This window comes from Rattus rattus, chromosome 13 (assembly GCF_011064425.1).
Source record: "Rattus rattus isolate New Zealand chromosome 13, Rrattus_CSIRO_v1, whole genome shotgun sequence".
Taxonomy (NCBI): Eukaryota; Metazoa; Chordata; class Mammalia; order Rodentia; family Muridae; genus Rattus; species Rattus rattus.
In genome coordinates this window covers 37,140,767-37,157,046 of record NC_046166.1, presented here as the reverse complement: position 1 = coordinate 37,157,046, position 16,280 = coordinate 37,140,767, and positions in this window count along the sequence as shown.

Sequence of the window (16,280 nt, the reverse complement as noted above, 5' to 3'; positions counted from 1 at the left end):
GACTGTCAAGAATAGATCATCATTAATTTACTGTGTTTGTAAATTAAGATCTTCATAAAATTACAGAAGAATTAGAGTTAATAGTTGAATAAGGAAATGTATTTTAAATATACAGGCAATTTAATTTATATAAAACAAAACAAAACAAAACAGTAATATATTTGGTTGCTTAGGATATTCACTGTGCTCATAAATAATTTTCTCTTTAAAAGCTTAAAATATTAATAGAAATCATAATAATAATTATATATATGTGTGTGTTAATGTGCTTTCTAACAATAACTATAACTTTTTTCTATTGACATCATAGTATTCCACTTAAAAAACAAATTATCATTTTTCCTGGAGGCTATAATACATTCTTCAGAAGTAACTATTTTTTGCACATTATAGATCTACATGGAGTGCTTTTAATATAAGTAAGAATGCTAGCTCCAAACCTTACCTCCTTTGTGATGAGAAGGAAGAACATTGGAGACAACTTTTCATAAAAATAAACACTGCTATATTCATGCCAGGTATTCTACTTAAAATAGTACATTTTAATTGGATAGCTGCATGTGTTAAACAGGAAAATAAATACAAAAGTACTGGTTTGTCTCATTGTAGGTAATGGGTCTTACAATGAATACAGTGTTCAAACTGGAACAAATAGACACAATTACTTGCTCTAAGGTATTCAATTGTATTTGAATAGAGTTTTGCAACTTTCCTTGTAACTGCTATGGACAACATATGAGCTTTCATTTTTGTGTGTCAACATAAGTAGCATAGAATTTCCCTGCTAAGTGTTTTGTGAACCTTCAATTCATTCAAAATTTGCAATTAAAAGAGAATAAAAGGATGGTGTCAAAGGCAAACTCTTATTTTTCCTATCTGCTTTCATTGTGTCATTACAAAACCATCCTCTTCTTTTCCTTTTATCATTGTGATTCAAATTGTTCTTCAGTATTCAACGATCATTCACTCCTTTAAAATATTTATTAAGCACATGAAAGTAAGAAGTGCTGTCCTAGATAATGAAGACACGGTAGTAACAGAGCAGGTAGAGATTTATCCTGTGGGTTCATAGTCAACAAATAGAAAGAGAGTGCAGAAGTCAAGAAGTGTAAATACAGTAAGGTCAGGAAAGGCTACTCTTGAGAATTATTCTTTCAGACTATGGACTAAATCGGTTTTTCTCACAAAAGCAAGAGATCATCTTACAAGATCATAAGATTAAGTGGGACACCTAAGGAAGTGTTACTAGTAACAGATGGTTCACATGGAGACAGAGCATAGAGTCCATGAGACACTTTCTTCTTAACAAAGTAAACAATTTCCTTTGCATAGAATTTGTTACCAACTTAGCAATATAAATTTCTATTCAGGTTACTATCTATTTTTCTGACTCAATTCTATAGAGTTTCTGACCAAAATATTAAGTATGTTATTCTTATAAAAGTACAGATTATTAAAATGTTTGATGACACTATTGAAACATTGAAGAATAGAAATGAATGCCTGTAAATTGTCTAAAATTCATTCACCATTCATTCTTTTGCAATTTACTCTGATTCAGTGAATCCTAGTGTAGGTGTTAAAACGGTTCAATTTCTATCAGATTTGTATAATACAGACTTATTGCCACTTTGGAGCTATCATCAATCTCAAACTACTGCTTCTTTTAACAATATGCTGCATTTGTAAAATTATATTTGTGACATAAATTCTAGGGTATAACAATGCTTCCAATAGCCGTGCAGAAGCAGAAACTGGTAATCAAGGTGAAAATCATCTAAGAGTATCTGAAAACTATTGAAATTTATCTATTGTTTTATTATTATTATTATCATTATTATTATTATTATTGTCTATGTGAAGGAAATGGAAGACACAGAGAGAAAAAGAGATAGATAGAGAGATAGGGAGAGATGCGAGATATTTGTGTCTGTGGGGAGGGTGTATTGTTTGTACAACAGCCTGCATAAGAGAGTTCGAGGACAATTTTCTGATGCTAACTCAACTCTCTACTCCCACCTTTGTACATAGGTTCACATCTCATTTTGTCAGAGTTGTTCTCGAAATATTTTGCCTGCTTAGCAATGATCCCAACAATTGCTGCTTTTTTATTTTTTGAAAAGTTCAGATGCAGATATTTGGACAGAAGCTGCTGATCCCTGTGGTTGAATTAGGGAAAAGCTGGAAGAAGCTGAGGAGGACAGCAACCTTGTAGGAGGACCAGCAGTCTCAACTAACCTGGACCCCTGAGATCTCTCAGACACTGGACCACCAACCAGACAGCACATACCAGCCGATATGAGGCCACCAACACATATACAGCAGAGGACTTCCAGTCAGAGAAGACGCACCTAACCCTCAAGAGACTGCAGGTCCCAGGGAGTTTAGAGGTCTGGTGGGGTAGGGGGTGGGGGGCGGGGAGGGTCTGGACATACTCATCTAGACAGGGGGTTGGGGAGGAGGTATGTAATGGGGAAAAGTCAGAGGTTGGACCAGAAGGGGAATAAAATATGGAGTGTTAAAAATAATAAAAATTTTAAAAAAGATCATTTTTATTATCACCCTAAAGAAACTGCATACCTACTTGCATTCATTCGCGTTGCCTTCTTGTCTACCACTCATAAACATACTACATTTTACTTTCTATCTCTAAAGATACATTGGCCCTGGACATGTTATATAAGCACCATCTTATGTATTCTTTGGATCTTTTCTCACTTGGGATAATGTTTCCAAACTTCATCTATGCTGCAATATATACTAAATCATCATTTTAAATGGCTGAATAGTATCCCACACTATGAATATACCATATTTTTTCACTCATGGATATTAATTGATGGATATTAGGCTTATTTATCCCTTTGACTGTTAAGAATGTGCTATATGAAAAAAACCTATTTTCAATAAAAATTAAAGTCCATATTATGATTAAAATCTAAAATAAATGGGAATTCTGTTGGGAGTGATGCCCTTGAAACCCTCCATTATTGGTGTTATTATTATGGTTAGAATTAAGTATGACTGGGTTCATGGAAAATCCCCAGCCAGCTGCAGAAGACTAATACAAATCTGGTGGTCAGGATGAATAATGATATGATAAAGCTCTGACCTTGCTGAGAAATACATCTGACGTCAAGATGCCCAATGTGATGACCTATAAACTTTCTGAAAACCAACATCCTGCTGACTAATAGATACGACAAACCTGTGACCTTTCTGACATCCTGTCAACATCAGCCGATTCCCTGACCACACAGATATTGTGTCCTTGGCCTGCGTAAATGTTTCACACTTCCTCCCTCTCTCTGTTACCCCTGTTATGGTATAAATTCAGCTTTGGGAAAAAATAAAATTGTCACCTTGATCAGGCTCTTGTCTTGGTGTCCTTCTTCGCGTCTCTTGTCCCCCATTCTCTTCCAGGTATCCTCAGCACCCTCGTTGACAGAATTCTACTGTGAAAAATTTAAGTGGGTATGTCTTTTTTCTCTTGTGTGTGTGTGTGTGTGTGTGTGTGTGTGCCTGTGTGTGTGTGTGCCTGTGTGTGTGTGTATGTGTGTGATATATATATATATATATATATATATATATATATATATGTATATTAGTGGTTTTCCTTGGTACTAGGATGGAATAGCTGACCAAAGTATCTCCAGAGAAGATTCAGGAAAAGCATGATGGAACTCATGGAGACAAGGGCTTAAAGATGGTGTTTCCCCACTTGTCTATTAGATCAGCACACAGAGAGATTGACTTTGACCCTTACCCTTACATGGGTATTGACTTGAAGGACCAGCCGTGGAGATCTGCTTGCTGCATAGGAATAGCCCTGAAGTTTCCACAATTTCCTGACACAGTTCCACAAGCTTGACCCAGGTATACAAATTCACAGGAAGTGGTGGCTACCACACAGATACTAAGTACATGTTTAATGTCTGAGGAACTGTAACTTTTTTTCCAAAGCAGATTGCCATTTACATTCCTGTCATCACTGAGTGAGTATTCCATCTTCCCTACATCTTCCCATGTACTTGTGCCTACTCTGTTCTCTTTCTCAAAGCTACATTCGTGTGAGGTAACATCTCCTCATGGTTATGTGATTATGATTTGCATTTCCGTGTAGAAAGGAAGTGTAGAAACTTTTCATGTTCTTATTACTCTTTGCTCTATCTTCTTTGAAGAATATTTATCTAATCTGGGTCTTTCACTGGGTTTTATTTGCATTATTGTATTGTTGGGATGTCTTGAATGTATTTAACACTGTACACGTTCAGTATTAGCATCTTGATCTTAACTAATTTTCTGGGTTGTGAAGATTTCAGTCACCATGAAAAATACCTGAGATAAAGAATTTAAAAGAGGGCAGAATAATTTTGGCTCCTGGTTTTATGTTTTTCATCTATGGTTGATTGTTACTATTGTGTTATGGTGAAGATAAGGCAGGATATACTGATGGAAGGAGCACATGGCAAAAGCTCTTACATCATGGTAGCTATGACTCGGAGAATCTCTGTGGTAAAGGGCTTACTCTTCTTTTACTTTATGTGAGACACCCAATTTCGTGTGATACCATTTGCTTTCATATCTTCTTTAGTTACGCTCTGCTGGAAATGCTATCAGTCACACACTCAGAAGTCCTCTTTACTAACATTTGAGGCATCTCTCTAAGCAAGTTGAAAGTTAAAACATAATTTTTCAGAGGCCAGGGAGACAGCTCAGGGACCAAAATATTTGACATAAGAATATAAAGACCAGAGCTTAGATTTCCAGTACCCATATAAAAGCTGGGTAGATAGGGCAGCCTGCCTGCCTATTATCCCAAACTTCAGGAAACTAAAAGGGGATCTCCAGGTGTATGCTCGCTATTGAGATTAAAGGAATGAACACGTCCTGGGTTGAAGAGATCTTGCCTCAGTAAGTAAATCAAGAAACACTAGAGGAAAAGATGTTTACTTGGTTCATATTGTTTCATTATTTTAAGTGTGACATAAAAACCAAAGCGTCTGTATTATTTCCCAATGCTTTAAATGAAACCATATTAAAAACAAAATAATTAAATATATATCTTACAGAATAGTTCATCATACTTTTCAGTTAATCATAATTCAAACAGTCTTTGTTCTCCCACTCCATGGTATATCTCAAGACAAAATATAGTTTATTTACATTTATCTCATAAAGAGTTCATTACTCAGTTTTATAAATTAAACAACAGGAGTGGTGGCCCATGTTACTCTTGATTCCACTACATTGACCCGTATACCATATTATCAGCTTTTAGTGTGTTTAAGAGGCAAGTTTCCTAAAAGAGTTACTCTTCTCTAATTGTATAACAGCATATATGTTTCCAGCTATAAACTAGAATTTATATTCATACATAATATAATTTATTTACATTTTAATTTATTTATTTATTCTTCTCTCATACATTACATCCTGACTGCAGCAGCTTCCCCTCCCTTCTTACATCCCAAACCCCTCCTTGTCCTCCAATCCTTCTCTTTTCAGAAAAGGGTTGACTTCTCATGGGTACCAACCAAACCTGGAAACCAGAAAAAAGAAAATAAACAAAACAAAGCAATTAATATGATTTTAAAGTTTGTCCCAAAGTTATCAGAATACTACAGTGTTAATGGCCAGATGTCAAGTTTAACTTAGAATATAAAAGTACCATTGATATTTCTCCCTGTGAATGGTTCTGTACTAGAGAATACAGAATACAAAAAGACCCCAAAAGAGGCAACACTTTCTATGAGAATCCTGGAGAAAACAACAACAAATATCATGAAATTAAAGGACTGATTTCTACACTTATGGGCCAGACCTATATTCTTGAACTCAGAGAAATTACATCTAGTTTTAGAATTTGTATTATCAGATAATATGTTCTAATTTGACCAAACAACAAATTCACATCCAGCAGAAGTGACATTGAAAAAGACATTAGGCCTTTGGCCCCTAACAAAATGCAGTGTTCTATGAGCTATACCTGAAATTGATAATATAGACAGATTTGAGTGAGGTGTAGTAAAATCCACTTATTTCTGTAAAGCTAATTAGATTTTCAAAACCGTAAATTCCTTAGCAAGGAAAAATTTATATAATACTCGTATTATGAGTCGTACTATCAGTGCATAAGTGATAGTTTGGGGAGAGAAAGTTCCAGAAACATAGGGAAATTCACATAACAGTAACTGTTTATATTAATCATAACAGATTTCTCCTTCTAATGGTAGAAGGAGATCAATGTGATAAATGTCAGTGATATATAAAGAACCTCAGCTTCCAGTTATCTCCTTTGCCATTCATGCCATCAACAAGGAGTGACATTATGTCGTTTTCTCACTTCTCCCATGGTCCCTTCACAGATGAAATTCGGAGGCATGGGACAGGTAAGTGATTCAATCCATCAGAAGGGGTCAGCTTTTCTTTGTTATTTCAGAAAGGCTCCTCTTTACAAAGGGTGTTGTCAGCACTCAGGTTTTTTGTTTTTGTCAATTCTTTACATATCCTACCTAACTTAAGAATGCATTCACATGCTCCTTCTCAACATGTGCTAATACCAGGTACTCAAGTCTTACTCTTTTTTAAAATGATATCTGGAAGGGAAACTAAGCTCCAGTAGATGGTAGTGCATTTATACATATATAATGTATTAAACAGATTCAGTGGCAACACACACACCCACCCACCCCACCCCCCCAACACACACACACACACACACACACACAGAGAGAGAGAGAGAGAGAGAGAGAGAGAGCATGAATTTCAGAGAGAAAAATGTTAGAGGGAATAAATAGAGTTGGAGAGCAGAGAAAGAAAATGCATTTGATCAAAGCATATTATGTGCATATGTAAAAGCTTTAAATAATTATGTGTTCTACTAAATGATGTAATAGTATCTTCTAAGTATTTGAACAATTACTCAAAACATAGTATAAGTTCATTTATTTGGCTATTTTAACACCCCAAAAGATAAAACGATTGTTATATAATTAAAACATTGCCCACCAAAAAGATTCTCAACAGTGAATAAGAAATAAATATGGAAGGTCTGCTGACATATCAGGTATTTAACATGTCTCTAACTATTTCATAAATGTGCCACTTTTAGTGGCAAAATTAATCAACCTACTGATATTCAAAGAAGGCTACATTTAAAACATGTAGATAACTCATTCTGTAGATGCAGACTTACAATAGTCATCAAAACCACAGTTAATAAAGTCAGTTTCACAAATTCCAACAGAGTAAAATCATATATTATATGAAAATCCATGGAATTCTAAAAATAAACATCACAATTTACAGCAATCAGTTAATTCTGAGCTATTAGCAAGAAATAATTATAAAACGCCAATGTTGGGATGCTATTACATTTAACTTGGTCATAAGCATGCTTAAAAGAAATAAAATACAAAATTACTCACTTAACAATGAAATGTATGAATATTATGTAATGCAGTTTAAGTAATACTTAAAAATTCACAACTTTGGATAAACAAAAGAGAAAAGTGAGACAGCAATGCAAAACACTACCTGAAAAAGTTAAAGAAACAAAAGAAAACTAAACTTGAAGTCTAAAAGAATAATAGAAATTAAAAGCAAGAGAAATAGAATTATTTGTAAGATCCGATCACCTGAAGGACACTTTTGAATAAAATAATATTATATTCAAGTTACAATGTTGTGTTGCCCATATCTGCAGTTCTAGCTCTTGGAAGGCAGAGGCAGGTGAATATCTGCATTCAGGGTTAGTGTGTTCTACAACATGAGTGTCAGGACAGCAGGTGTTACGCAAAAATCAACCAAAAATGTTATTAATTTTAGTCAATAGTGATATGCCAGTTTTTGCTTATTACTGTAAGAAAAACAGTGCAAAGTTTGTGACAGAAATTTAATGGCAAAACTTGGTGGGTGAGTTTATGAAGATATTCTATACTAAATGTGCAAACAAAATTTATTTTCTAAATCTAAGTAGGAATAGCATAATCTCTGCTGCAAGAAATACCAAACATACACCAAAGAAAAATCAATGGCACCAAATATTGATTGCTGACACACCTATACAAAGAGCAAAATAGAAACTTCAATTTTGGGCATAAGTAAGTAAAGAAAGGGAATATCAGCACTTATATTACTGTTAATGAAATTAAAGCAATGTCAGCACACAATTTTCATCTAAGTACTTGGGAAGCAGAGGCACATCTCTATGAGACAATGATCAGTCTTCTCTATACAGTAAGTTCCAGCATAGCTCGTTTTACATAGAAATCCTGCCATACATTTTTAAAAAGAAAGAAAAAAGTTTTACATTAGGGAAATATATTTAGAGTTCTAAATTATGTCACAAAATTCCTTGAAAATCAACTACATTTCTTATACACACTAGGACTATGACTATGAAAATTATAGCTGACCTTGGGCTATTCTCTCCTACATCAATTATTAGTCAAGAATATATGTCACAGATATGCATATTGCGCAAACTGGTGACGACATTTTCTTTATTGAGGTTACTTCCTCTCAGAGTACACTAAGTTGTGTCAAACAGATGAAAAATGAACTTGAATGCTTTCTAAGTTATCTGCTGTTCTTACTGGTGATTGCCAAGTCTCCACTGAAATATCAGGTGTTATTCTAATGTGACTGGCTTCGCATGCACCTGATCCTCTCCTCTTGCAACTTTCATGTGATTTCGTTGTTCTGCACTTTTCCTGTTTTGAATTTAACTAGGCAAGAGAGGTTTCTTTCCAGTCCTGTCTATTTGGTGTTCTGCATGTTTCCTTTTCATTCATGAGCATCTCATTCTTTAGGAAAATTTTCTTCTATGAATTTGTTAAAATTAATGATGATTCTTTTGGTCCTTCTTCTAGATATATTTATCATAGTTTGTCTTTTAAAAGTTCTAAATTTCCTGGAAATATTGGACCTAGATTTTTTTAAGGTATAACTTTTCTTTCACTGAATGATACATTTTCTTTTAAAATTACTTTTCCTTTCATACAATACGTTTTGATCATGAATTTGCCATTTCCTCAACTCCTTGCAGACATTTAGCAACTCCCAACTTCATGAGAATTTTCTCTTATCTCAAAGGAAAAATACAAAACAAAAACCATAAAAAGCATAGAATGAAAGTTAAAAGAAAGAAACAAAAAGCTAAGAGTAGTAATGGTAAAACTGTTGGTTTTCTAAAGAGTTTAAAATATTACAAAACCTGCCTAATGAAAACAGAAACAGCATTGTTGTTGTTCCACTCTACATTTCACACTCTTGAGGGTACCACAATTGGCTATGAAATAAACTTTTTCTGTCTTGTATTCTATACTATATTGTAAATTATACTAGTGGAAATAATAAGCAGTTAAGAGCAGAGGAGAGACCAATAGTGTAGAAAAAGGTAAGTAGAAAGAACGACTTAAAATCATATCAAAGGATGGATTTCAACTTTTTAACTTGATAGTTATAGTTGGTACCAGTGACAATTTTTTTCTCAAAAATATCAGCATGACAATATCCAGTCCAGAATAAATAATAAATACGAGATTAAAACAAGATCACAAACATCTTGGAGGATTTTAGGGGATGAAGGGAATAGCCTAAGACAGTGAATGCAATAAGGCGTGACAGGAAAATTTTGATTACAATAAAAATGGAGTGTCAAATATATGAAATGTAACATTGTAGGGAGAAATGTTCTATTAAAATAATAGAAAAATGTATATGTTGGAAACTATTTGCAGTGCATACAATTTATTCACTTTTTGCACAAAGAAACAGTTTCTATAATATCCTTTAGGGTACTCTATGTTATTATTCAAATATATGTAAATTGCATTGTGTTTATGTCAAAGGGAAATCAATAATGCACGTCACAGCACAGCGCTCTTGGAAGCATATGAATTGTTCTCTGAAGCAGTCCTGTTGGAAAGGGATGTTTATGTACAAAATTAAATTAAAATTCTTGATGAAAAAAATTTTAGAAAACAAAAATATAAAGATGATAATAAAAATATATTAAAACGTACAACGGAAAGTCTCAATTGAACTATGAATTTTGACTGTGGAAAGAGGATGCTGAGGGTCATATTGATATGAATGCCTGTACGGCCACCTGAGAATAAGGTGATGATGCCCTTGATACGGGTTGCCTCTGAGGGCCTTGTCTGGGTCCATGGTCCTACTGCAGCTGGGGGCTCTGCTTGCGTTTGTGGTCACCAGAAACATGTGGGTCCCCAGGATCTGTGCTGATGGCTCTAAGGAGCAAGAAATGTACTTGTGCAGTGATATTTACCATTGCTAACCAACAGGGAAGATGAACATGGGCGGCTACTTTGACCATCCCCACACCTCACACCCCCTTCTAAAGGAACGGCCTAGACTTGAAGACACTGGAGATAATTCTTAAACGTGACAGAGATGCCAAAGTAGTTTTTGCAAGTGGTCTTGGAGACGAAGGACTTTCTTTTTCTTCTTTTAATTTTTAATATATGTTACTTTTATTGTAATTTGTTAGAAAGTTACAAAATAATTTAGTATTTTTTATTTTATTTTTTATTTTATAAATTTATAAATAATTTAGTATCTTTATTACATTTATTTTCCTGATTGTTGGCTTACAATGTACATTTCATTTATTTATTAAAAAATATTTATTTGTTTTTACACTCCAGGTTTTATTCCCTTCCTGACCTACCCCTGATAGTTTCATATCCCTTACTTCCTCCAGGCTAGCGATTCAGTCTCCACAAGGATATCCCCACCCCACCTACCTCACCAAACCTCTAAACTTCCTGGGGTCTCCAGTCACATGAGTGTTAGGTGCATCTTCTCTGACTGAACCCAGACCCAACAGTCCTCCACTGTATATGTTTTGGAGTCCTCATCTCAGCTGGTGTATGCTACCGAGTTGGTGATCCAGTGTCAGAGATCTCGGGGGTCCAGGTTAATTGACACTGTAGGTTATTTTACAGGGTTACCCTCCTCACCAGCTTCTTCCAGCTTTTCCCTAATTCAACACAGGGCTCAGCAGCTTCTGTCCATTGGTTGGGTGCATATATCTGGATCTAACTCTTTGAGCTGTTTGTTGGGTCTTTTGGACCACAGTCATGATAGGTTCCTTTTTTGTGAACACCCCATAGCCTCAGTAATGGTGTCAGGCCTTGGGGCCAGCCCTTGAGCTGGATCCCACTTTGGATCTGTCGCTGGACCTTCTTTTCTTCAGTCTCTTCTCCATTTCCATTCCTGTATTTCTTTCAGACAAGAAGAATTGTGGGTCAGAGTTTTAACTGTGGGATAGCAACCCATCTGTCACTTGATGCTCTTTCTTTCTGCAGAGGCTGGGCTCTACCAGTTCCCTCTCCCCACTGTAGGACACTTCATCTAGGGTCGCCTGCCCTCGAGTCCCGAGTGTCTCTCTCTTCCCAGGTCTCTGGTATATTCTAGAGGATCCTTCCAACCTCCTTCCTCCTTCCTCCCGAGGTCGCTGTTTCCAATCTTTCTGCTGGCCCTCAGAACTCAGCCCTTTTCCGCCACCCAATACCGGATCATATACCCCTCTCCCTACAACCCATCCCCTTTCTCTCCTCTGTCCAACCCTTCCTCCCCACTGTGGTTGCTTTCTTCACCCTCCCAAGTGGAACTGGTTTTCGCTCACTTGGGGCCTTTCAGCTTGTTGACCTTTTGAGTTCTGTGGACTGTATCTTGGGTATTCTGTATTTTTTTTTTTTTTTGCTAATATCACTTATTAGTGAGAGCATACTATGAATACCCTTTTGGGTCTGAGTTACCTCTTTCAGGATGATATTTTTTGTTCAGGCCACTGCAAATTTGACCATACTCCAGTGAGTAAATAAAGTGTCTTTTTCCCCCTCTTTTTTCTAATTATGGTTTTTGGTGTAGGGAGGTCATTGGGCAGACATGGAAAGACTTGGAAATGAATGTGATTGGGGTGCATTTTGTGAACCCCCAAGAAAATCAATAAACCTAGGTTAAAAAACAGTAAAGAACAGTTAGTGCATACAAATTTACAGTGGCAGGACTAAAATGCAGTCAGGGAGAAAAGAAGGGCAATAGATAATCAAGATGTTAAAATCTCTGGGGTCATAATATTTTATCTTACTCCCTCTTCTTTCCTTAGAATTGCATACTAGACATCAGGTATTTTGTGAAGAACAGAGTCTTATCTGTCACATATATCAAAGCAGCCCAACACCATGGCACAAGCATAAAGTCTGCATGTAATGAGGCTCTACTTGATGCATCAAAACATCTTGAAAGACATCCCATTATGTCTAAGTTTGGAGTCCCAATAATGCCATTCTTTCTCTGTGTGTGTCTGATGTCTATGATGTACTCCTGGGTAATTCTCTAAAAAACACATCTAACACTAATGTCTCCCCAAAGGCCCTCCTCGATGAATGTCAACGTATGAATTTACTGATTAAGTTGCTAGCATATTAACTTTCAGAAAGATATTACACATCAGTCCTCACAATGTCATATGAATGCTTACAAAATTTCAGGAGATCTATATTGTGCATGATAAAACTTTGAGAATACAGTGAATTATGTAAAGGTCATGAATATCAAGTGTTTGTGATGGCTGATGACCAAATGAGTTGTTACACAAATGATGGATATTACTAACACAATTATGAAATATTCACCTTATGAATCATCAGTCCTGGCACGATTGAGTTAATATTTATTGGTTGCCTAAAGACAGTATTAAATCCAATTTTAGGTAAAATTCAAATTGCAAAGAAATGTGTATAGGAAAAACTTGAAATGAAAAGGAAGCTACCTACACAAAAGTCTTTACTTGATTGTCTGAAAAATGCATGATGCATATGAATCAGGGAAAACAGGAAGGAAACCCCTCAAAGCATACAAAGAAACACAGACAAATGATGGTAAAGTTATAACAGAAAAGAAAAGTTGCTAAAGGAAAAAATACAAAGTAATATATGTGAATAGACATATATTTATTTTGTATCTCATCCAAAAATGAATGTTGCTTTTCTTTTCTAGTGATTGAAAATCTCAAGCATTTTGACTTTCCTTTTCCATTTTCCTCCAGTGCCTGACGTATTTTAAAAAGCATGAATTATTTATATAATCAGAAAGAAAGAAACAATTTTATTTAAAAAAGAAAATGTGTAATATGTAAATTTAAGCTAATCATTGTAATATCCCACTCCTGTGACTTGTGGATGAAAGATGAACAGGCACAGGTTATTCTGTATCTAATGGCATGTAGTTCCTTTCCTACATCCCTGCTCCAGTCCACTCTAGGACTGCTGCTATGTGCAAGCAGGTTGAATCAGAGAAATTTTTTTTCATAATTCGCTACCAATGTCATCTTTTTAGTTACATATTCTATCTTTTGCTTTCTGCCATCTTCATGCTTCTGTATTTACTCTGTTTTCTTCTCCTAACTTCTTTCAGTGAACGTGTTCTGAAGATGTTCACCCTCCTCATGACTTTCAACAGCTTCTCTCTTCCATCTCAGAAACAAGTAACATTCTTTTAGGTCATTTTAAATATTCTTCAGTGACACATTTCTTGACCTTCTGTTAAACTTGTATTAGCTGGCCAGATGCAACTAAGGTCTACATTATATGTTAAAATCTCACTAAAAAATTGATATTTAAATGTTCTTTCTTTATGAAGATTAAATGAAATAGGTAAAATAGTTCTATGAGAACTGTGGATCCCAAGCAGAACAGTGTAACATTGTAGTTAATTGTACAGTCCCAGTGGGTGAACAGTGTCATAAGTTTTTCATGTGTCACATCATTTATTGTCCAGGAACATATAAGTCTTGCTGCCATGACTGTGCCAACATACGTAATATTTCCAGAGGCTTCAGAGAAACAGTCAAATTCGACATGTCTCCACTCACACACTTATCAGCTTCCATCTGGACTAAATCTTGCCTTAATTGCTGGACAGATGTCATATAGTAGGGATTTGCTTGAGGTGAATTTATAATTATGGGATGGAGCACGAAGCTTCAGCTGAGCTGCTGCAGATAGTAGCATCAGTGGTAGCAGGAAGAAGCCTTACAGTGTAAGTCATGACGGAAAAGATTCCTCACACTAACACAGGAATAGCCCTTGAATAATTGATCATCTTAGGTGGAATCAAGTAAGCATATATTTAGCTTGAATGGAGACTTTGTTTATAGGAGCCATATGAAAATATTTTAGGTGAGTAAACATCACTTAGTCTTGTTCTGTCCATAAATTTTATCCTTCCAGTAAACAACGTCCAACCTTGTCTTGACTTAATCTTTGGTGTCCATGGTACAAAAGTTTATTGTGGATAGGAATTAAGTATTCATAGTGATAGATATGGAATAGAACACTCAAATTAAGATGATGTTAAATAAACCATATAGTAAATGAATAAACAGAGCCAACACCTTTGGAGGAAAAACAGCCATAATTGGAAAATGAGCCACCACCGTTAGCCTACAGATGACAGTATATGAGCAGAAGATGAGAATAAGCAGTTTGACAACAGTGCAATATCAGAAAAGTTAGGCACATGGTCACCCTTGTCTAATGTTATAGTGGTAGAATGTTAACAGTGTGATGTCCATGACAAAAGTTTGTAGACTCAGAATTGTAAGTAACTTACAGAAGGAAAAAATAATATAATTACCTGGATATTAAATGTATATTTTGTTAGTTTGCTGCCAATTTTTATTGAATATTACTTTATTTACATTTCAATCTTATTCACTTTCCTGGTTTTCTGTCCATCAACTCCCTATCCTCTCCCTCTCCCCTTCTTCTACAAAGGTGTTCCCTTCCCCACTTACCCCCGCTTACTGCTCCCTCACACGGAAAATACCATACACTGGGGGTCCAACAATGGCAGAACCAAGGGCTTCTCCTTCCATTGATGCCAAGCAAGGCCATCCTCTGCTACATATAGAGTTGGAGCCATGGGTCAGTCCATGTATAGTCTTTTGGTAGTGGTTTAGTCCCTGGAAGCTCAGGTTGGTTGGCATTGTTGTTCTTACGGGGTTGCAAGCCCCTTCAGCTCTTGCAATCCTTTCTCTAATTCTATCAACAAGGGATCCATTCATTCTCAGTTCAGTGGTTTGCTGCTAGCATTCACATCTGTATTTGACATGTTCTAGCTGTGTCTCTCAGGAGAGATCTATATCTGGTTCCCATCAGCATGCACTTCTTAGCTTCATCAATCTTACCTAGTTTTGGTGGCTATATATGTATGGGCCACATGTAGGGCAGGCTCTGAATGTCCTTTCCTTCAGTCTCTGCTCTAAACTTTGCATCCATATACTCTCCTATGAATATTTTTGTTTCCCCTTTTAAGAAGGAGTGAAGCATGCACATTTTGGTCATCCTTTTTCTTGAGCTTCATATCCTCTGTTGATTGCATCTTGGGTAATTCGAGCTTTTGTGCTAATATGCATCTATCAGTGAGTTCATACCAAGTGTGATTTTCTGTGATTGGGTTACCTCACAGAGGATGATATTTTCTAGTTCATTCCATTTGCCTATGGATTTCATAAAGTCGTTGTTTTTGATAGCCGAGTAGTACTCCATTGTGTAGATGTACCACATTTTCTGTATCCATTCCTCTGTTGAAGGGCATCTGGCTTCACGTCAGCTTCTGGCTACTATAAATTAGGCTGCTATATACATAGTGGAATGTGTGTATTTGTTGTATGTTGAAGCATCTTTTGGGAATATTCCCAGGAGAGGTATAGCTGGATCCTCAGGTAGTTCACTGTCCAATTTTCTGAGGAAACTCCAGACTGATTTCCAGAGTGGTTGTACAAGTTTGCAATCGCAACAATAAAGGAGTGTTCTTTCTCCACATCCTCGCCAGCATCTCCTGTCACCTAAGTTTTTTTTTGTTTGTTTGTTTGTTTTTTTTGTTTTTTTAATTTTAACCATTCTGACAATGTGAGGAGGAAACACAGTAATGTTTTGATTTGCATTTCACTAATGACTAAAGATGTTGACATTTCTTTTTTCTTTTTCTTTTCTTTTCTTACAGATCTTTCACTGGTTAAGGGTACACCGAGGTATTTTATATTATTTGGGAATACTGTGAAGAGTGAAGAGTTTCATTTCCCTAATTTCTTTCTCAGCCTGTTTAATCCTTTGAGTAAAGGAAGACTACTGATTTATTTGAGTTAATTTTATACCCAACCACTTTGCTGAAGGTGCTTATCTGGCATAGTAGTTCTCTGGTGGAACTTTTGAAATCACTTAAATATACCAACATATCTT